This window comes from Anabrus simplex, chromosome 2, assembly GCF_040414725.1.
Source record: "Anabrus simplex isolate iqAnaSimp1 chromosome 2, ASM4041472v1, whole genome shotgun sequence".
Lineage (NCBI taxonomy): Eukaryota > Metazoa > Arthropoda > Insecta > Orthoptera > Tettigoniidae > Anabrus > Anabrus simplex.
In genome coordinates, this window is record NC_090266.1 from 456213060 (window position 1) to 456237703 (window position 24644).

The 24644-nt window shown below is 42.9% G+C and overlaps 1 protein-coding gene across 4 annotated transcripts in view; it reads left to right on the forward strand.

Annotated features, from left to right (window-relative positions):
• Pli (E3 ubiquitin-protein ligase pellino) overlaps positions 1 to 24644 on the forward strand; it is an 826064-nt gene that overhangs the window by 572571 nt on the left and 228849 nt on the right. The gene's annotated exons all lie outside the window — the stretch shown is intronic.

Below are 24644 nucleotides of genomic sequence, written 5' to 3' on the forward strand. Positions count from 1 at the left end.
GAGTAGCTTGCGGGTGGTGCGCCGCACATCAGCCTTGGCCGGAAGGGGGGCTCCGGCTCGCCGTACACTGGTTGACCTCACTGGAGTGGAGTGGGCCCGTACCCCACCTCAGTGGCGGTACGGCGCCGCACGGCTGCGGGGGCACGGAAACAGTAAGATCTCGGCGGCAGAATTTGTGTTGTACATTAATGTTTTTAGGGTACTGTCTTGGTGGTGAGGTTGAGGGGCCAGCGGCGTGGAAACTTTTATTTTATTTTTATTGTTATTGCCATTTATGTGGTTTAGCAGGAGACGGGAGCTTGGTAATGGCCATACGGAGAGGACAGCAGAGTACCCTCGGAGAAGGTTTTACAATATTTATACAGAGCAGTTTAAAAAACCCAAATGTAAAAATATAAGGGGCAGAAGGCCTAAGATTTAGAGAAAAATATAACCTTCAGGTTCCCAGTAGAATGTAAATGACAAAGTTAACCAAAATTTTACACGGGTTTAATTTGAGAAATGTGGACCCTAAATATCCTCTCTGTGGGTGGATTGCTCACTAACAGTATGACCGGCGTAAGAAAATCCAAGACGGTGCACGGCTCATGAAATCTGGGGGCAAGCTTGCCCGCGGGAACAAAATTCTTGACCATAACTTGGTCTCCTACTTTTAAATTGGTGGGCCTCCGTCCACGATCATGTCTTTCCCTAACCTTTTCATGAGAAATTTTAAGATTGGCCTTAGCCTTCTTCCAAAGATCTTTAATATTATCTGGATCTATTGTCTCAGGTAGAATATCACTAAGAGACGAAAGGTTAGAGAGCGGCGTGTTGGGAACAAACTTAAATATCAAAGAAGCTGGAGTAAACTTATGGGATTCATGAACCACCGAATTCAAGGCGAAAGCTAACCAATGCAGGGACGTGTCCCACCTAGAATGATCTTCATGATGATAGGCAATAAGAGCCGACCTCAGATTACGATTGACCCGTTCAGCTAGAGATGGTTGAGGATAGTAAGCAGAAGTAGTCACATGAGAAATGGACAGATCAAAACAGAATTTGCGGAAGAGATTGGAGGTGAAAGCTTTAGCATTATCAGAGACAATATATTGACACAGACCAAAAGAAGCGAAGATGGAATTTAAACAAGAAATGGTGGACTGAGCGGTAGCCAGCTTAGTCGGAAATAACCATGAGAATCTAGTGAAGCCATCTACACACACAAGGATGAACTTGTTGGCATTCCCCTTTGACTGAGGGAAGGGTCCTACGTAGTCGATGTAAAGACGTTCCATGGGGCGCGACGCTTGGAGAGAAGACAGGAGCCCTTGCTTAGTGAACATGGTAGGTTTACTAAGCCAACAAGATTTACAAGCTTTTACTAATTCACGAATTTCGCTGTCCATACCTTTCCAGATGAACGTTTCTCGGATCTTTTCTCGAGTTTTGAAGATGCCTAAATGCCCCCCTAATGGGGTCTCATTGTAGTACTTGAAGATCATAGGTACAAGAGCAGCCCACAACTTTCATCTTATGATCATGCCTCGACGGGGAACATAAAACACCATTCCTCAATACATAAGGGACGACATGTTCCCCAGAAGAAAGGGTTTCCATGATAGGGGCCAGCGTCGGATCTTCACGTTGATATTTTTCAATGTCCCTAAAGAGCATGGGAGCATCAGTTAGAATGGCATTAACCTCAGGTAGAATGGACTCGGGAAGTGAAGAACTGTCTTCCTGTTCAGAGGTCTCTACATCATTAGAAAAAATACGGCTAAGTCCGTCTGCCACCACGTTTTCAGTTCCTCTTATATGCCTAACATCAAATTGGAATGCAGAAATTCTGATGGCCCAGCGGGCTATGCGACCAGTGCGACGTGGCCTACCTAAGACCCAACTTAAGGCTTGGTTATCAGTCTCCAAGTCGAACTTGACATGTTCCAGATAGAGGCGGAACTTTTCTAGAGCAAACAAGACTGCCAAACCCTCAAGTTCATAGATGGAATACTTGGATTCTTGGGCCGATAATGTCCTAGATGCATAGGCGATGGGTCGCCTCCGTAGTTCAGTCTCTTGAAGAAGGACTGCAGCTACCGCCGATGACGACGCGTCGGTTTGGGCGATGAATTTCTTAGAGAAATCGGGCATAGCGAGGACAGGGGCATTACAAAGGGCTAATTTGAGGTCTTCGAAAGCGGCTTGTTGAGAAGGCCCCCACTCAATTTTAATGCCTTTCCTACGAAGAAGGTTCAAGGGCGCCGCTCTATTAGCAAAGTTAGGAATAAATTTCCTGAAGAAATTCACCATGCCTATGAACCTGGCGATACCTTTGATGTCCTTGGGGGGGTTTGAAATCACGGATGGCCTGTGTTCTGGAATGATCTACATCAACACCATCGGGCGACACAATGTGCCCTAGATATGACATGGAAGGTTTAGCGAAAGCAACTTTCGACAGCTTAACAGTTAACCCTGCTTTACGAAGGCGATTAAGGACCTCTTTCAGATGATCAAGGTGTTCTTCAAAGGTCTCAGAAAATACGACATCAAAATAATGGTATAAATACTCAAATTTGATGTCGGAGAAGACCCTGTCTAGCAGTTTCGTAAGCACGGCTGCTCCCGTGGGGAGCCCGAAAGGCACGCGGTTGTATTCGTACAGGTTCCAATCGGTAGCAAACGCTGTAAGATGTTTAGATTCTTCCGCCAGAGGTATCTGGTTATAAGCCTGATTGAGGTCTAAAATGGTGAAGAATTTAGCCTTTCGAAACCATGAAAAACAAGAGTGAAGGTCTGGAAGGGGCACAGATTGTAACACCACCTTCCGATTGAGAGCCCTATAATCAATCACAGGTCTGAAGCCACCTTGGGTTTTCAGGACAAGAAAAATAGGCGATGAATACACCGACTTAGAGGGCCTAATTATGCCGTCTTTCAACATCTGATCTATGATTTCCTTCAAAGCCTTCATTTTAGGTGGAGATAGCCTATAAGGTGGAAATCGGACAGGAATCGAATCCGTAACCTCGATCTTGTATTCGATAATGTCAGTAACACCAAGAGTATCAGAAAAAACTTCTGGAAACGACTGACACAACTTACGATTACTATCAGCCTGCTCCTCAGGTAGATGTCTAAGGTCTAACAACATCTCATCCTGGGTAGGCGAAACAGATGAATACGACACAGAATTACATTTTAAGAAAGGAATTTTGAAATTACCGACAAATTTGAAAGTGCACGACTTGCTCTGAATGTCGAGCACAAGACCGGTGTGTGACATGAAATCCGCTCCTAGTATAATGGGGCAAGACAAGTGCTTAGCCACAAACAATTTAAATTTCCAAGTAAATTTGGCAATTCTAATTTTGGCATACAGGAACCCTAAAATTTCTAATGGAGATGAGTTAGCCGAAACATATTGAACCAAAGACGAACATTAATCCGGAAGTTTACACACAGATTTCAATTTGGAGTACCACTCGGTCGAAATAATGGAACACACACTGCCAGAATCTAAAAGGGCAGTTACAGGCTCATTATTCAATTCAATTTTGAGAAATGGAACAGGTGCGGGGGAATCCGCCGCAATCTTAAGACATTCTTTGGTACCTTCAAAAGATAAATTCGAAGACTGAGTTTTCCCTGGGATTTCGGCTGGGTTACTTGGGGCTGAGCCTCGGGAAGATGGGTTAGCCGACTCAGCCGAAGCCACTAGTCACTTATGATTGTTGGTGGAAGTTGCACCCGAAGTTGAGCAGGAGGGAGTGCTATTAGAATTCGGGCCATTCTTGGCGATATGGGAAAAAGCGCCGCATTCAAAACAGCCTTGAGATGACCCTGCTCCATCCCTTGTCCCGCTAGATTTAGTTAATGGACACTTGTTCCGAAGATGGTCAGGCGATCCGCAAGCGTAACATTTACGGGGTGTGACGGGTCGGCGAGGTGAAGGCCGAAAATTACTAGAAGATGGAGTGGGTTCTTTCGCGACACGTAGTGTGTCGGCATATCTAACCCTTTCGGCTGAGACAGCCATAGCTTCCAACTCGGCAAAAGTTTGCGGACGCGACGCAAAACACAAGTAGGACCTGTAAGATGGTGAAATTCCTTCCACAATAGCCTGAACAATTTGATCTTCTGGAAAATGGAGGGTAAATACTCTAGTATAGAATTTGATATCTTGAACAAAGTCGGCAAGGTTTTCATCCAGACGCTGTACTCGGTAGTAGTACTTTTGAATGAGCGATGACCTAGCTCGAGCGGGGATAAAATCTGCCAGAAGGCGTGCATGAAACTCTTCAATAGTTGATTGTTCGGCAATTGCCCTAACTATTTTGTCAGATAGGACACCAGTTGAATAGGGATAAATAATCTGCAGAATTTGACACGACGCCGAGGTGCCGGAATTCAGTCCCGCAGGAGTTCTTTTACGTGCCAGTAAATCTACCGACACGAGGCTGACGTATTTGAGCACCTTCAAATACCACCGGACTGAGCAGGATCGAACTTGCCAAGTTGGGGCCAGAAGGCCAGCGCCTTAACCGTTTGAGCCACTCAGCCCGGCCCGGCAAGAGTTTGTGTTGGTCGGATAGTGTTAAGGTGTGGTATTGAAGGGTCAGGGAAAAACCACATAGGCAGAAGGAGAAATAACCTACATGTAAAACCTGACATCTTTTGATAGCACATGCAAGGATGTGGGCTGGTGAAAGGTCCAGTGGGAGTGTTAGTTGAGGAGAGGTATCATGCATCTGCTAGCCATGAACCATAGTCTCGCCATTCCATCTGCCAGGGGATCAGTCCGTCTGGGCACTGCCGTGACTAGCGCGGGCCTTCCCGGTTGCGGAGCCATGCGTCGAGTGCCACTAGGGCCTGCCGCACAGCACCACCTCCTTGGGGTCCCTCATACCCATTCTCCGATCCCGGAGAATGAGATCAAGCCCGCCGAGGCGGGGGCCTCCTGGAAGGGGGTGGGTCATGATGGCGGGCCTCCTTCCTCTCTGCCCGCGCCATGGCCCGGTAGACTGGGCAACTGCGATGGGAGGCCGGGTAGGCCTCCCGCACAGTTGGCGCACACCGGCGCCTCCTTAAGTATTGCGCAGGCCGTGTAGTGGTGATCACCCCCACAACGGTTGCACTTCGCTTGAAGCCCACAGCTCTCCTGCCGGTGGCCCCACCTCAGACAGCGGAAACACTGCAAGAGCTGCTGAGGGGGACGTTTCAGTCTCACCTGACTGCCGCTACCCGCTGTGGTCCTCTCCTGATTTGCTCCTCGGGAGACTGCTGTCCTGGGAGCAGTCCTGGGTTGCGGCTGGGCAGCCCTCTCCTGGTCGGCGTCTTCTTATTCTTCTTCTTCTTCTTCTTCCCGGGGATCTCTTCTCAGCAGGGGAAGAGGCCTCTTCCTGCTGACCCTCCTCCCGGCCTGGCGACCCTGGGGTAGCGGGCGGCTCCGCTGCGTCGCCGTCTTCCTTCTCCTGGCTGGGGGCGGTGGCGTCGGTCGGTGCTAACACTCGACTGCGTTCCCTGTCCTGTGGGGCGCACATCGAGGTCTGCAGCTCGACAGACATGCTGGTAGGCTGGGCCTGGACAGCAGCCTCAGAACGCCAAGGGGCGTCCTTTTCCACTGCTGTGCTGCCAGGCCCTTCCTGGTAGACCTGCGTTTGCGTCCACTTCGCCCTGGCGGGTGGTCGACGATCCTGGTTTGCGGCCTTGTTGGTCTGCGTGTACTTCGTGAAGTACAGCGGTCCAACTGGGGTCGCGGCGGTCGGCAGCTCCGCCGTCGTCCTCGGTCCTCGGCTCCGTCTGCGTGGCTGCCTCCTGGTAGCCTGAGACGTCCAGGTGCTCCCTGAGTCCTGGTAGCCGGACAACCTGAAAAAAGTTGGACGCCAGTTTCTCGTAGATCATGAAGCGGTCCGCATCCCTAGGGCGAATGATGACCGCCCAGCCAGGGATCACCTCGCCGATGAGCTCCATGATCGACTACTGTCCGATGGACTCCATGGTCGCAGTTAGAACATCGAGTATGCGGAGCGGCTCTCGGTAGGTCTCCTGGCCCCACCGGCAGTACACCATCAGCGCCAGGAGTCTTAACATCTGGGGCGGGGACGACCTTCGAGCTCAGCACCTCTTGAAGTCCCTCCATGGCTCCCTCGCAGTCCACCGGTCTCTCCGGTATGAATAGCTTCTCCATCCTGGTCCTGAAATAAAATCCTGAAAGAGAAAAGCGAGCACTGAGAAGTGCTCAGCTTAGACAAATGCTCCTTCGGATAAGTACTAATAAGTACAGTTGCCTGGCATACACGTAGGAAGTACAGTTCGCCTGGCGAGGAGAGGGACAGCGGAGCGAGAGACACGTACGTGTTCTCGCTAGCACAGTCAAGCTCGTCCTCTGCTCCTCCCAGCGTGACCGACTCGACTGGCCATTCGGGAGGGAATACTGCTCTCCTTCCCCACCGGTTAACAACAGTACGACACCCCAACCATCTAGTCGTAGCAGTCATCCTTTTTGAGTCCGAAACTTTCACATCACACATTATTTTATTATTACGTTATTTTATTGTGGTTTATACGTTCTAAATAATAAACAAATAAAAGTCCGTACGATATGTATTTGAGTAGACCTGTGACAATACATTCTGTTTAGTAAGATTAATGCTATTGTATCTCATCAACGCTTTGTCGGCGTAATGATGAAACCAATGTCTAGCACAAACGTACGGCACACAGACAAGCGTAAGCTGTTTCGCAAGCTTTCGTCAGCTGATCTCTCACGCAACTGTGCTTTGAGAAGATTCATTGCAGAGAAAAATCTCTCACAAACGTATGTTGAACCAAATATTGGGAGAGTTTTATCAGCCTCGTAATGGAGACGTGGAAAGTCTGCTCGCGAGAAATGTTCGTAAAACTCTATCGTACTTTTGACGAGGAAGAACTTTCTTCGAAGGCGTGCGGTAGACTGAAGATCGGTAATTTCGATATGCAAGTGAACGCTTTGTCGAAGTAAAGATGAAATCAATGTCTAGCACAAACGTACGGCACACAGGCAAGCGCAAGCTGTCTCGCAAGCTTTCGTCAGATAATCTCGCACGCAACCGTGGCTTGTGAAACAGTGAATGGGCTCCAAATGTTTGTGGAAGAGGAGATATAATATTAATATCTTAGAATCGTTCAGCAAATTGTTTCTTGATGTCTAAGATTACTGAAACATACTCCTCAAATGCAGCACATTCACGAACAGAGTCCAACGTTGGAAAATGCACTGCGTTCCCGCACTTGAGCTGGCTTTCCCAACGTACAAGTTTTCTATTGAACACTTCCACTTTCTCGACCATATCGGATATTACATTGTTTTCTCCTTGCATAACAACGTTGAGAGCATTCATATGATAGGTAATATCAACTAGGAACGCAGGGTGTGCTATCCATTGATGATCATCTAATTTTGATTGTTTGTTTTTCTCATTTAAGTAGTTAACTATCGCGAGCCTCAACTCAAAAAACCTGCTTAAAACCTTATCGCGCTAAGCCAATGGACGTCACTGTGGTACATAATATTCATCACACTCTTCGTCTCCTTCTCTCAGAAATTTCCTAACTGCCGGTGCGTCAAGCCGTGGGACCTTAGGTAGTTAACAGTGCGTGCAACAACTTCCATGGCATCTCCTAATATGGCGGACTTCGCACAGAGGGCTCGTTGGTGCAAAGTGCAATGCACGCTGGCCAACAAGGCAATGCATCCCTTTTTGTTGCCTCGTATTGCCGGTGCACCATCCGTCGTAACCATACCATTTTATTGTAATCCAAACCGACTGCATCGTTCACGTCTTCTACGGCTCTAAGGATGTCTATACGTATGGAGGTGTTGTTAATGGACACCTTATCTATAAGGCCCTCCGTAACGCGGAGGTTACTGTCCACCCCTCGGAAAAAATAACCAATTACGCAAAGTCTGATATATCTTTGGACTCATCAGAGGCGATTGAAAAGGCGACGAAATCCTTCACCGCATTAATTGTCGACGTACATCACTAGCCATGGCACAGTAGCGACGTGTGTCTGTTCGGCGACAGGGACTGACATTTTCAAAATTGCTAGCTTCTCTGGGGCAGAGAAGTTTTGCTGTGTCAACCAAGCACTATTTCACCATTTCGCCATCCGCAAATGGCTTTTCCAATCTCGCTATATTCAGCACTATGCTGTAACTAGCTCTTAATGCCGGCGTGTCGAGATAATCTTCCTGAAAGTAGGAGAGGACACTATTGAACATACTGCGGTTGTAAACCACGGTTCTTAAAATATATTTTCAAATGTTTAACTTACGTCGGAATCTGCCTGCTGACTGCGATCACGTGTTTTCAAATCCCTAAGCCTTGCTTCGCGTTCTTCGCCTACTAACGTGTCGGATTCTTCTTTGTGGACAGCGTTTTAGAAACGCTCGACAGTAAATTTCCAGTGTCCGCGCCGATAGTCAGATGGCATAATAATCATTTAGAATTGTTTCCGTCGGGCGAGAAAAAGAACTGCAATTCCCAGTCCGTTTTAAAGTATTGCATATTTTTGCCACTTCTCTTTTTTATGTGCCTTCCATGATGCAATGCGTTTGCAACAGCACTTCCAACGAACCGCCGTCCTGAACCGTGTATGCTCTGTTCCCTAGTCGTCAAACTCATACAATACACCTTGGCAAGTCTACGGTCAGTACTCCCACCACATTACGTCTCTCTCTCTTCACAGAGCGGACACGCCTACCAAGCTCTTCACGCGTGCGTGCGGTAACTGTACGGACGTGCACATTAGGGATGGGCCACTCGATCGCCTGCTCGAGCAGGCTCGAGTGCTGACGTCACGAACTGGTGTGTCGAGCGTGGTCGAGCCAGATCGAGCAACACGGAATTCCCCCGTGACGTAGGCTTGCATCTGCGCTAAGCAGGAGTGTGTGTTAAGGCTCGAGCCACAATTCCGTCTGCACTCATTCGCGTTGATATTCACCATCCGGCACTACGCGTAGAGTAGAAGTGGAGTCATTAGCGATGGCGTCCATTCTACAGAAATACATACGTACCGAAAGTCATAGTGGACGCATCAGTTTATTAAATCCATATATGCCCAGAATTACTTTTTTTATCAAATGGAAGTGACTGCTCGACATGGCGATGAGCTCTGCATAGTGATAGTATTTGTGTGGTTTTCCTTTCGTTACTTGGCCGCTACTTCCATTCTTGGTTCTTCTGAACATTGTATGTATCATTTTAATAATATATTCTGTTCAGTTTTATTATAATGCTATATTTACTATTTCTCCTACATAATAACAAAATGTGAACCGACCTGACGCCCTGCGTCCGATATAATATAACTGGGTTTTTTGCTATTGGTTTTACGTCGCACCGACACAGATAGGTGTTCTGGCGACGATGGGATAGGAAAGGTGTTAGGAGTGGGAAGGAAGCGGCCGTAGCCTTAATTAAGCTACTGCCCCAGCATTTGCCTGGTGTGAAAATGGGAAACCACGGAAAACCACTTCGAGGATGGCTGAGGTGGGAATCGAACCCACCTCTACTCAGTTGACCTCCAGAGGCTGAGTGGACCCCGTTCCAGCCCTCGTACCACTTTTCAAATTGCGTGACAGAGCCGGGAATCGAACCCGGACCTCCGAGGGTGGCGGCTAATGACGCTAACCACTACACCACAGAGGCGGACTTACTTACATATTACGCCGTATCATTTCTCAGGCGATAATATTACTCTAGGATAACAACCATATAATCCATATACTCCTATGTTGTGTAAGGGATTCAATGTATTCCGTTAATAATGTTAAGGCGTTATCATTATAAATATTATTTTCATGGTACGAAATGTAACAAGCTGTTTCTGAAATTGCCGGGTGAGGATATAGTTTGTTCAGTTGTGTTCCTGTACACACACTGGTTTCATTTCATTAGTATTAAAAGAGCAAAGAAGATTGCCACTCATCTGATTTAGTACAAGGTAATCACTCATAGATGGCAGGCCATACTCCTGCTCGAGTACTGCTCGAGCTAGATCGAGCAGTGACGTCATCAGCTCGAGCCGCTCGAGCTGCGCTCATGCCCATCCCTAGTGCACATTAATGGTGTCCCGATATAAACTATCAACATTGCCCCACTCCAGTACTGAAAAGGGAGAGAGAGAGAGAGAGAGAGAGAGAGAGAGAGAGAGAGAGAAGGGGTAGTGTTGAATGTCACTCCAGCACAAAACAGAGGGAAGGGAATGAAGGGGTAGTGCCGAAGGCACAATGACCCACCTTCTCGCTTAGCACATTGCTGCATGTAGACAGCCCGCTACAAGACTTTGTTGCGATTGAAATGGGCACAGTGGCAGATGCATTGAAGTACAGCATTATGTAACCTACTCTGATAATTACAGTATCAAGAGGTAAAGGAGGTTTCTAATCGAAAATTATTTTATACTAGTTAGCAATATTATGTAGTTGCGTTATATCGAGTCGTAACTTTGTTCTGGACTTTACTGAAGTTATATCATCATAATTTACCACCTCGGATATAGAATTACGATAAATTCTATAAACGGAAAATTAATATGCTAAAATAAGATATTGATGTATAACTGTGTAAGCATTTCTTTATAAAAATAACAAGATACATTTTACTTCTTGACCAATAAGGAAATACATCTGAAAATAATTTAATATCATTCAAATTCAATTTCCATACAATACAAAGTCGTGTCTTAAAATATACAACAAAAATGCTATTATTGCAACATCTCAATATAACAAATTATTATAAAATTAACACATTTTTACATAAAATCTTATAAAAAAATATGAACGTATCGCATCTTCCTCGAAAATATATAAATAAAATAAACGTACGGTAAAATAATAAACATAATGCACTGTCTATAGATACATAATTTCAAGAAAAGAAAAATGGAAATTGACTCAAAACTAATTGTGAAATAACTAAAGAGTTGTGTCAAATACTGACTTTACAACAAGTGTAAGTGACTGGTTCCTCCTCCCTCCCAGAATGAATAATCAGTCTATGCCCCGTTCCTATTTATCACTTGCTCTAGCCGCTTGGGAATAGAATCTATTAGATGTTGGAAAAATCTGGTTCATTCCTTATATTCGCCCAAACTCGATGGCAGAACCGCTCTTGTCCTCTCCTGACCTGGAACCCACATGTCTACCATTCGTGCCGGAACATGTTCTTTTATATTTAAGTCAGCCGACTTGGGAGGCCAGTCAAGCACGTGAACGTCAGAATACTGTTTGAAGAAAGCTTCGGTTACATGTGCAGTGTGAACAGAGCTGTTACCTTTCAGGAACCTGATAACGGGAACTTCTTTTATGGGGTATATAGCTCGAACACTAGGAAGAACTTCTAAAATGTCCACATATTCACAAGCAGTCATATGTGGAGTGACCTCTATCAACTCTCCTGGACCAGCACTACTTATCCACCCCAATACGCCACATGTGACGCGACCCGACTGATTAGTTACCTGGACAGAGGGCTCTTCATAACGCTTTCCAACTGGACGCCAGCACTTCAGCTGTTTACCTGGATCGGAGCAAAATACCTTTTCATCCAACCAAATTGTAATTTCCCATTCCTGTCGTGGAGTAACACGTTCTTGTAGTGCAAAGCCTACGCGAAGTTCTCTGTGGGTACGAAGTAGTCTCCCATTTTTCTCAGCTGGGCGATTGTAAATATCTGCCGCGTGGAGTCTGCGACTCACGATAGTCCGGCTTACTGGCAATTACAATGCGGCAATCGTATTTTCGATAGTTGCAAACGGAGAATTGTCCATTGTTTGGAAGTAGTTCTTCTAGGAGCCTTGTTACGTGTTCTGTGATCTACCAATCCTTCTTCACCTCGTTCTTGCCATATTTCTACCCATCTCCAAACTGTCTTAAGACTGCATGGTATTGCTTGAGCTATTGCTTGGGGTCCATGTGAGCCTCCCACATGCCAATAATACAGCCTCGATTCACCTGTGGTAACATAGGAGCCATCTTACAATGTTACAGTATAACGAAACGTAGGCCGGAATACACTCACTGTGTATTCAGCACTACCTGTTCACTCCCTTCCCCTCCTTTTTGGTACTGGAGTGGCCTTCAACACTATCCCTTCACTCTCTCCCCTCCTTTTCAGTACTGGAGTGGGGCAGTGTTGATTGTTTATGTCGGGACACCATTAATGTGCGTGCGTGTGTGTACACACTGTGAACTGTGCAGCGCTTAGACGCCGCTACTATAGACCTTTTGATAAGGATAGGAAGTCCATTTGCAAATACTTACGGTATAAAGGGGGGGAGTGAACATGATCACATGAATGCACAGTGGCATGTAAAGCCCAGAAAAGAAACTATTAGAGTATAGAAGGGGAATATCCGTGTATGTCCGCAGTTCGTTCGCTGACTCCACAGTAGAGTAAATTAATTCGCTCAACGAAAATGCGACGAACAATGAAATATGGAAATTCGCACATAATTATGAAACTTAGGAATTAATTAATTCATTAAATATAAAGTACACCGAATTATCCAAAATACTGAACTTCCTATGATAGGGAAATTAGCCCGCCTGTGATGAGAGATAATGGGCTAATCAAATTTAAAAAAATCCTTTGATGAAATTTGTAATTACATTTGAGAGATACTCAAGCGCCTATTGTTTCTCATCTAGAACAAGATAGTAAGAGAAGAATGATTTCGAAAATATTGGAAACAAGCAGGCTAGAAAAAAAACACGAAAGGCATTGTTTACAAGGTTTTCAAAAGAGTTAAGTCAAGTCCACCTTTCGCCATTAGATATTGAATCGCCTGAAACATACACTGAAATTAGAGAAAGTCGTTCAGCTCGAGTTGAGTTACATCATCCTTTTCCCTGCCTTGGCATGATGACCAGAAGTTAAAGCATAGGCGACGTAGAGACTAGCCAAGGAGAATTTCAGCTCCACCTGAGAACTCCGCTCGTAGCCAGGGCGTTGTCATACATGACCTACCTTTACCGTCCAACCAGCCCTGTATTTATACAAGCCAAGGCAGGTCTTAGAGAATACGAGATGGTTCGAGAGCTAAGCAGGGTAAGTTGAGTCAGACATGTGACGAAGTGACGTCACAGTTTCGGCGACAGCAGGCAGGTCGTACACTGTTGATTGTGAGCGATGTCCAGTGTAGGTAGCGAGGCAAGGAGATGTAGAACAGGCGATGTCCAGCGTAAGTTCGTGAGTTTCCGCAGAATGTTTACGGAACACCAGAGTGGAGTTGACGATTTCACAAATAGACACAAATGATGCAGGTGGCGACATAAGGTAAACAAATGTTACAACATCCGGCTGCCCGCAGGAAAGGAAATCCAACGGATTTTTAAATTTAGTATACACAATTCTAATCAGCTTTAAATGGCCACACTCACTAATTACAAGTCTATTTAAAAGTCTCATCCTTACTGCACAGCAGGCGGTCCGGCCCGTTGCTATACCCGGGGACGTTTAATCCTTACCTTCACTTCCCCAAGTCCAGTCACCTTATACAGCAGCTGTGTGTAGACCACTGGATGTGAACACAGGGCTACGGGCCGCTCGACACACGATGAGTGTTCGGTGGTTCGACTACACACATAGTCCAGTAATTCAGGCAGTCAAATGCAGTGGACAGCTAAACATCTACAGCTAAGCAGCATTCAACAGCAGGACGATATTCACAACAGCGAACATTAACACTGGTCCATTTACCCTCACACAATAGTGGGTTCCCTCGCTGACTCTCTGCGATCTTCAGTCCTCAGAAATACAGACACACAGTACGCTCAGGTAGTACACGTCTTCCGTTCTGTCATCTCCAGCCCACTTACTCACTGGATTCTCCAACACCACAACAGCAGCTCCTTGTTCAGACCTCGGTGGGACACTAGTGACAGCCAACGCCTCTCTCGCCCTCAGCCCAGCCCCCGAATCCAAACACACTGAGTCTCACACTGACTCCATCACGGAGTCTAACCCTGACTGTGACTCCTCCACGGAGCCCAGCACTTACCCTAGCTCCACCACGGAGCCCAACTCTGACTGTGACTCCACCACGGAGCCCAACACTGACTGAGTCCAACACCGTCCGACTGTCCGCGGCTGAGCCTCCCCTTTTTATAGCTCGGGTGACTCGAGCCAGTATTTTCGCGAGGTTGCTAGAGGCAGAACATTCTCGTAGAATCTCCAAGAAACTCACGGGTAAGCCTGCCGACGAGGACAATACACGGAAATACCAACCATGCCCTCCAGGCTGGGAGCTGTCCGTTCGACGGATTCACTAGTCCCTTCCAGGAAGCGCCGAAAGGAGGTACCGCAGGCCTGGCACGTAACAGTACTATAACTTCAGATAGGTCGAATAACTTTTTGAAACTCCCTATTACAATTTGAGAAATTATTCTCTTTTGGAAGGATTCGGATATTACATCGACCAACTATGTGGAGGGTGAGATCACAAGTGGAAATCATGAGGTTTAAAGATCCATCTTACACCGATGGATAAACACATTTCTTTAATTGAAAAAATGAACCTTTTTGACTTCAATTGGATCAAAAACAGATAGCAATAGTTAATTAATTGGAATTGCAATAATCCTAAACGGGCATACCCAACCAGAACAACACTTAGCTGAAAGTTGGTTTTCAACCAAACATTGTGGATGATGACACAAAAGAACCTAGTCAGCAATTTTAAATTTATAATGCTTACGTTTACGATTATATGTTTTACGATAGGTGTCCATGGCCAAATACAATTTTTGGAATGTTTGTTTCCAGTATTGCTTGACGTCCTGATTGTGTACAGAGTCAAGTAAATGAGGTAGATCCCAGTTCAAAGAAAACGGAGTCTGACAATCTCTTCACAAGAATAGTTTAGCTGGGGAGAAAGTAGAGTTAATGATAGTACAGTTTCTTTTATCGGTTGGCCGGCAGGCGCGCCCAGCTTATCTGCCTCCCGTTGACCCATCACTCCCGTTACACAGCGCAGCGACAGCACAGGAACGTTCGCACTTTAGGTTCGTGCTTAGAACGCATATTACGTTTTGATCTGTCGCTCGAACTGTTCTCGAGTTGTTAAATGGTACTTCGGGGCATAATTCTCATAATATCTCCACATGTGTACACGGTAGAGGAAAGGGTATTTATGTACAATAATTATGTGAAAACAGAGTCTTGCAAGAAAGTCGTTAGACGATTTGTAACACAATTTGCAGGTGTACGCCCTCCACATAAGAGACCGTACGGTAACTCCTAAACAAATTGAGAGGAACTCGATGAGAAGCGAAGTGTTAGAAAACGTGTACTTAACCCTCTACTGCATACTGTTGCCATTAGGCAACAAATAAATTTCACCTGTATACATGGATAAATATTGTAGGCAGAGGTAGTTTTGCGTCACACCTTCAACTGTACAATCAATTAAACAGATATTCTGGTGATGTTTTTTTTTTTTTTTTTTTTTTTTTTTTTTTTTTTTTTTTTTTTACATAACTTAAGACAAAAATGCCCTACAACCAAAGGTACTCCTTCCACCCCGTCAACATCCACGCGTACCAACCACCGTTTATTTTACGCGGGCCCTCCCCATCATATTACCACAGGCTTCAAGAGTACCTCTGGCTCAACCTCAAAGACATTACCGACCTACGGTCGTGCAAGTAGACTTGCGCCTTGCAATACGTACCCATGGCCAGTAGGCAGTAAGAATTGCTGGTACATCTAAAACACTGAGCGTATGTTGAACATTAAAGCTTGAAATTTTCTTCAGCAAACGGAAACGAAAAATAATTCATGCAGTAGAGGGTTAACGAGAAAAAGTAATGAAATCGCAGTAAGATTAGAACACACGCCTACAACTTGGACAAGACGCCGGGGTTTCGAAGAGCTCAGCATGGCGGGCTACGATTATGTTAAAATTGAAACTTAATTGAGGAAATTTTTGAAGACCGTGTTATTAGTACGGACTTATCACCGCCATGGTCTCCAGATTTAACTGTTTGAGACTTTTGTTTATGGGAGAGCTTAAAAAATAGTGTATGCAAGAAACCCTCACACGTTGGACAAATTGAAAGAACATATCCGGAGAGATATAGCCTCAATTACGGAAGACGAACTTACGTGCATGAATCGGAGTTTTCTAAGACGATGCAAGAAATGCGTGGATGCAGGAGGAGAACATTTCCAACATCCCCTGTCATAAGGTACAAGCGTATTTTCCTAATTATTTTCTTAATAATGTTAATTGTTATCTCATGCCACGCACGGATAAAGTGAGCGAAGTGCTGTCGTTCTTGCTATGTCGCAGAGTAATTTGTCAATGGGAGGCAGATAAGTTTTCCCCGCCTGCCGGCCAACTGAAGAACCTCACTGTAGTGTCAAATGTTAAAGCAGAAGTTGGTATACCGGGCGAGTTGGCCGTGCGGTTAGGGGTGCGCGGCTGTGAGCTTGCATCCGGGAGATAGTGGGTTCGAATCCCACTGTTGGCAGCCCTGAAGATGGTTTTCTGTGGTTTCCCATTTTCACATCAGGCAAATGCTGGGGCTGTACCTTAATTAAGGCCACGGCCGCTTCCTTCCAACTCCTAGGCCTTTTCTAACCCATCGTCGCCATAAGACCTATGTGTGTCGGTGCGACGTAAAGCCACTAAAAAAAAAAAAAATGGTAAATCTGAATCCCAGGATTTCTGATTAACTGAGTGAAATTCTTTCAAATTACTGTGGTATCGTTCATCATTATTATTGTGAGGATGGTAGGTGGATGTAAATATTTTCTTGATACATTGAGAAAAACACATATTGTGAAAAGCTTTGGAAAAAGAAACAATACCATTATCTGAGATTAAGTAAGGAGGGATACTGACTGGAGGGTGATTGGGGATTTAAATGAGACTATGGAGTGGGTATGTGGGGAAACTGGGAGTGACATTTCTAGATCCTAATAGGTGGGTAGGAGATAGGGATCTGTGCTCAGATGGCCTTCACTTAACCGCAGTGGTACGTATAAGTTAGGAAATTTGTTTGGAAGGGTAATAGGGAGGTACATTCAGGGAAACGAGGTGGCCTAGGGAGCGGTGTTAAGGGAACAGGGAACTGGAAATCAAGTAGGGATGACATAAACATGTTAGTGTTGAACTGTAGAAGTATTTAAAGAAAGGAATAGAATTAAGTAATTTAATAGATATATATTTACCAGATATTGTAATAGGAGTTGAGTCATCACTGAGAAATGATATAATGGATGCAGAAATTTTCTCACAGAACTGGAGTGTGTATCATAGATATAGGATAGGAATGGTGGGAGGGGGAGTATTAGGGAGTATTAATTTTGGTGAAAGACGAATTTGTAAGCTACGAAAAAGTTAAAGATGAGAAACATGAAATTCTAGGTGTAAGGCTCATTTCTAAAGATAATAGGCAACTTGATATATTTGGAGTGTACAGACCGGGAAAGGGTAGCGCTGACAGGGATTCAGAATTATTTGATAAGATAATCAGCTATGTGGGAAATGACACGGAAAGGAATGTGATTGTAGCGGGAGGTCTGAATTTACCAGATGTCAATTGGGAAGGAAATGCGAATGACAGGAAGCATGACCAACAAATGGCACAAATGGCAAGTAAGTTGTTATGGGAAGGACAGCTGATTCAGAAAGTGATGGAACCAACAAGAGGGAAAAATATCCCGGATGTGGTGCTGGAAAAACCAGGTGAGCTCTATAGAGAAACCGAAGTAATAGATGGTATTAGTGATCATGAAGCTGTTTTTGTCGTAGTTAAAAATAAATGTGATAGAAAGGAAGGTCTTAAAGTAGGACTATTAGGCAGTACCATCTGGCTGATAAAGCAGGCATGAGGCAGTTTCTAAAAAGTAACTATGATAGGTGGAAAACGGTAAACAAAAATGTAAACAGACTCTGGGATGGGTTTAAAGAAATTGTTGAGGAATGTGAAAACAGGTTTGTACTTTTAAGGGTAGTAAGGAATGGTAAAGACCCACCTTATTATAATAGAGAAATAAAGAGACTAAAAAGGAGGTGCAGACTGGAAAGAAATAGTTAGAAATGGCTGTGGAAGTAAGGAGAAATTGAAGGAACTTACTAGAAAATTGAATCTAGCAAAGAAGGCAGCTAAGGATAACATGATGGCAAGCATAATTGGCAGTCATACAAATTTTAGTGAAAAATGGAAGGGAATGTAAAGGTATTTTAAGACAGAAACAGGTTCCAAGAAGGACATTCCAGGAATAAATAATGAACAAGGGGAGTGTGTATGTGAGGATCTTCGAAAGGCAGAAGTATTCAGTCAGCAGTATGTCAAGATTGTTGGTTACAAGGATAATGTCCAGATAGAGGAGGAGACTAATGCTAAAGAAGTATTAAAATTTACATATGATAACAGTTGATGTGATAAAAAGTTGAAAACTAGAAAAGCAGCTGGAATTGATAAGATTTCTGAGGATATACTAAAGACAATGGGTTGGGATATAGTACCATATCTGATGTACTAATTTGATTACTGTTTGGTTGAAGGAGCTATACCGGATGAATGGAGAGTTGGTATAGTAGCCCCTGTGTATAAAGGAAAGGGTGATAGACATAAAGCTGGAAATTACAGGCCAGTAAGTTTGACATACATTATATGTAAGCTTTGGGAAGGCATTCTTTCTGATTATATTAGACATGTTTGTGAAATCAATAACTGGTTTGGTAGAAGGCAGTTCGGTTTTAGGAAACGTTATTCCACTGAAGCTCAACTTGTAGGATTTCAGCAAGATATAGCAGATATCTTGGCTTCAGGAGGTCAACTGGACTGTATTGCGATTGACCTGTGTAAAGCACTTGATAGGGTGGATCATGGGAGACTACTGGCAAAAATGAGTGCATTTGGACTACACAAAAGAGTGAGTGAATGGTTTGCTATATTTCTACAAAATAGATCTCAGAGAATTAGAGTAGGCAAAGCTTTATCTGACTGTAATAAGTAAGAGGGGAATTCCTCAAGGCAGTATTATTGGACCTTTATGTTTGCTTTTTTATATATATATATATAAATGATATGAGTAAAGGAGTGGAATCAGAGGTAAGGCTTTTTGCAGATGATGTTATTCTGTATAGAGTAATAAGTAAGTTACAAGATTGTGAGCAACTGCAGCGTGACCTCGATAATGCTGCGAGATGGACAGCAGGCAATGGCATGTTGATAAACGGGGTTAAAAGTCAGATTGTGAGTTTCACAAATAGGAAAAGTCCTCTGAGTTTTAATTACTGCATTGATGGGGTGAAAGTTCCTTTTGGATATCATTGTAAGTATTTAGGTGTTAATATAAGGAAAGATCTTCATTGGGGTAATCACATAAATGGGATTGTAAATAAAGGGTACAGATCTCTGCACATGGTTATGAGGGTGTTTAGGGGTTGTAGTAAGGATGTAAAGAGAGGGCATGTAAATCTCTGGTAAGACCCCAACTATAGAGTATGGTTCCAGTGTATGGGGCCCTCACCAGGATTACCTGATTCAAGAACTGGAAAAAATCCAAAGTAAAGCAGCCCGATTTGTTCTGGGTGAATTCCGACAAAAGAGTAGCGTTACAAAAATGTTGCAAAGTGTGGGCTGGGAAGAATTGGGAGAAAGAAGACGAGCTGCTCGACTAAGTGGTATGTTATAGATGTTAATTCCCATAGGAAATCTGAAATATTTGTCCCGAATGAGTTAATTTTTAATACCAATTGGTATTAAGTGGTATGTTCCATGCTGTCAGCAGAGAGATGGCGTGGAATTACATTAGTAGGCGAATATGTTTGAGTGGCGTTCATAAAAGTAGGAAAGATCACAATATGAAGATAAAGTTGGAATTCAAGAGGACAAACTGGGGCAAATATTCTTTTGTAGGAAGGGGAGTTACGGATTGGGATAACTTACCAAGGGAAATGTTCAATAAATTTCCAATTTCTTTGAAATCATTTAGGAAAAGACTAGGAAAACAACTGATAGGGAATCTGCCACCTGAGTGACTGCCCTAAATGCAGATCAGCATTGATTGATTGATAAGTATCTTGGTAATTCAATAACGTGGACAGTTTGGTGAAACAATCAGTTTATGTTTATACCTGTAAGAAAATTTACACAAAGGACAAAGAAATTTGGAAAAACCGTCCAGTAATGTAAAAATATAGGAATTTCCTTTGGAAGATAATATAACAGACCCAATAGCGTCAATTTAAACTTTTTCAGACAGGTATGTGGGAGGAAAAGCGGCATACCTGCTCGGAGGCAAAATATTAGTTGGTTTAGATTTATTGCATTTATGGCATTTTATACAAGATCACACACAGTTACAGATGTTTTTGCGCATATCGGGCCATTGGGATTAAGATGCCAAATTAATTTTTCCCATGCCAAAATGTCCACCCATAGACGAGCTATGGTAATATCTTAAAACTATACCTCATTATGCCTCTGTCCTGTAATCGATAGTACCGGTACATGTTATATTCGACTTGGTTTTGTTTTCAGTTTGTATACCGCCATCGAATCCTTTGTATTATGAATTAAGGAACCAGCACATATAAACGGCAAAGTCTTAAATAATGCATGGTAAGGAGATAGAAAAAAAGCCAACTGGAAATACCACGGCCAAAGTTCGTATTATTAACGACAGCAGAAATGTGTTCTGGATCCACTGAGATCCTATTTCCTGACAGTATATGACAGAGAAATTTTATTGGATTTTAAGCAATATGTAATTTAGGAGGGTGAGCAGTTAACAGAACGTAGATGGGAGAGTACTTCTTGTAAGTGTACTAGGTGGGTTTCAGAGTCAGGACTGAAAATTAAAACCTCGTCAATATAAGAAATAATATATTGATATTTTATATCAGCAAATATGAAATCAGTAAGCCTAAAACGTTGCATCCAGGGTTAAATACATACGGAACTTTGGTCAATTCAAATAAACCAGAGTGGGTAACAAAGGCAGGTATTTATGACGAGTTATAAGTAGGAACCTGATGATATGCAGAATTCAAGTCAAGGATGGAAAGGTATTTGTCTTTAGTACAATATTGAAAAGCAGTTTGTTATTTGAGCAGGGGCAAGCATCATACAGAATTTTGCTATCGATTATTCGATAATCTACAATAAACCTGGATGATCCATCAGTCTTGTCTACAAGAATGGCCAGAGAAGCGTAATTTGATGATGAAGGAATTATAGCTCTATCAACCAGTGTTTTATTAACGAACTCATTTAAAAGTTTCATTCTAGGGGACTTACTTAATAAGGGAAAGTCTAACAGGAGTAGTCAGATAAATCAATGTGGGCCTTGTAATTTATCACCGCATCTAATTGCGAAGTAATGACGTCAGATAATTGAATAAGCATGTGAGTAATTTGATCACTTTGATTTTGAGTGGAATGCACCCAAGTTTAATCAGACGGAAACAACAGTGGAAGGGATAGTCCCGACAATTTAATAAAGGAATAGTTACATCTGGATTAAAGGCAAAATTAATTGACGTGGTGTTTGCATTAATTACTTATACCCTAAAGTGATAGGGAATGGCAAGTCGTCGAGCACATGTGTCCAAGGAAGTTGACGTGTTTTGAGATTGAGATTAACTCTGCCATTTACTTTTAGTGGATCTTTGGAGAGGGAAATACATGTCATAGTAGGCTGTTGCACTTTTAATATTAGAAAATGTCTGTTGTATGGAGGAAAGGAAAGCTGAACTTATCAAGGAGGTGCTGGCTTCTGAATCTGATAAAGCTATGGATGGAACGTTACTAATCTGTACTAGAACATATGATTTACATATAAAGCAATTTACAAAAAAAATGTATTTAAAATTCGGAGATTAATACGGGCAGATTTGTACCCTCACTTCGCCGACTGCCTATCGACAAGGGAGATTGGAGTTTTCCTGTAACGGTGTAACATAATACTTTGCTATATGTTCTGTCCCTTGACATTGAAAGCAGCTTAAGGAGGGTTGTACCCATGAGTTACTAGTATTAGTTGGAAGTGGAGTTGTAGTATTAACGGGAAGATTTGTGGAAAATATAAAATTAAATTAAAATAATTTGGTGCGGGAACAGTGAAATATCCTTACAAATATCTGATGTATGCGCCTGAGCAAAACTAAAAATATGAGAAATGTTGACAGGTGGCGCATATGGACTAATTAGTTGCCTAAAAGATGACAAAGCATAAAATTGTACAATAGTAATCAGTTAATGTTCATTGTGAGCTATATCTGAGAATCAATCAATCAATCAATCAATCAGTCAATCAAATTTGTATTGAATAGGTGGGGTAATAAAAATACTCCTTTTGCAAACTTAGTGAGATAGCTGTTTTCAATACGGAACAAAGATGAGAGTTATGGTTTGTAATGTAATATACCCTTATCAAGGGTTATGAATTTCATGTTGTTGGTCCGTATTGAACTGAGCAGTTAGTCTCCTTTCTCCCATGTCTTCCCAGCCCAAACTTTGCAACATTTTTGTAACGTACAGTTTTGTCGGAAATCACCCAGAACAAATCAAGCTGCTTTTCTTTGTATTTTTTTCCAATTCTTTAATCAGGTAATCCTGGTGAAGGTCCCATACACTGGAACCATACTCTAGTTGGGGTCTTAAAAGAGATTTATATGCCGTCTCCTTTACATCCTTACTACAACCCCTAAATACCCGCATAACCATGTGCACAGATTTGCACCCTTTATTTGCAATCATATTTATGTGATTACCCCAATGAACATTTTTCCTTATATTAACACCTAGGTACTTACAATGATCCCCAAAAGGAATTTTCAGCCTATCAACGCAGTAATTAAAACTGAGAGGACTTTTCCTATTTGTGAGACTCCCAACCTGACTTTCAACCCCTGTTTATAATCATAACATTGCCTACTGTCGATCTCACAACATTATCGAGGTCATTTTGCAGTTGCTCACAATCTTGTAACTTATTTATTGCTCTGTACAGAATAACATCATCTGCAAGAATCCTTATCTCTGATTGCACTCCTTTACTCATATCATTGATATATATAAGAAAACATAAAGGTTCAATAATACTGCCTTGAGGAATTATCTCTTACAGTAATTATTACAGGGTCAGATAAAGATTCGCTTACTCTAATTCTCAGAGTTCTATTTTCTAGAAATATAGCCATCCATTCAGTCACTCTTTTGTCTAGTCTAATTGCACTCATTTTTGTCAGTAGTCTCCCATGCCTTACATAGGTCAATTGCAATACAGTCCAATTGACCTCCTGAATCCAGGATATCTGCTATATCTTGCTGGAGTCCTAAAAGTTGAGCTTCAGTGGAATAACCTTTTCTAAACCCGAATTGCCTTCTGTTGAACCAGTTATTAATTTCACAAATATGTCTAATATAATCAGAAAGAATGCTTTCCCAAAGCTTATATGCAATGTACGTCAAACTGACAGGGTTGTAATTTTCAGCTTAATGTCTATCACCCTCTCCTTTATACACAGGGGCTACTATAGCAACTCTCCATTCATTTGGTATAACTCATTCAACCAAACAATAATCAAATAAGTACTTCATATATGGTACTACAGTATATCCCAACCCATTGTCATTAGTATATCCCCAGAATTCTTGTCATCATGGTATCCTCTGATCACCGCTCCCTAGGCCACCTTGTTTTCCTAGTGTACCTCTTTAGTGATGCTTAGGCATCTTATGACTATTGATGGTGAATCTGTTGAGGTTCCAACCATTCTTGGTTTTTTTTTTTATTCAATCAATTCAATCAATACTGATCTGCATTTAGGGCAGTCGCCCAGGTGGCAGATTCCCTATCTGTTGCTTTCCTAGCCTTTTCCGAAATGATTTCAAAGAAATTGGAAATTTATTGAACATCTCCCTTGGTAAGTTATTCCAATCCCTAACTCCCCTTCCTATAAATGAATATTTGCCCCAGTTTGTCCTCTTGAATTCCACTCATACATAGTTTCCCAAATAAATAAGTGGTTTGGTGGTATGGAAGAACCTTGTTAAGTCAGACCAATTGGTACTGGATCCAGTCTGGGAGAATAATAATGGTGTGTGGCCTCTGGGGAGGCCTGGTGCCATGAAAATATGGCTAAAAGACTATATGCATACTTACAGAAGAGGTGCTTTGTATTGAACAGAACACATTTGAAACATATTTACAGATTACAAACATGTCACTCACAACAAACATGCGTACTCTAAAGTCTGCTTCTTGGAAAAGTAACTCGTTGGCCTAAGCTTCTGCTGCGTTGGTTTAGTGTTCCACTCATGAGCCACATATTTGTGTACACCAATTCAAGCAACAACTCCACCTGTAATTCTGTCACAAATTGCATTTTTGTTTTCTAAAATATTTATTTGTAAGTTTAGGCTCTGCCTCTGATTATCATGCAGGGTTTCTTAACCTTCATACTTTTATTTTTTAATTTGTTCCTCTAAATTGGTCCAGGTTGTCCAGAGATCCTAGTTAGAAAGGAGCTGACTTACCAATGTTCTGTTGTAGTAATGTAATTTAAATTCTGTAAGCTGTTCAGTGCAGTATATACTGAAGCACCCATATGACGGAGATATTCTACTGCTATTTGAGATTGTT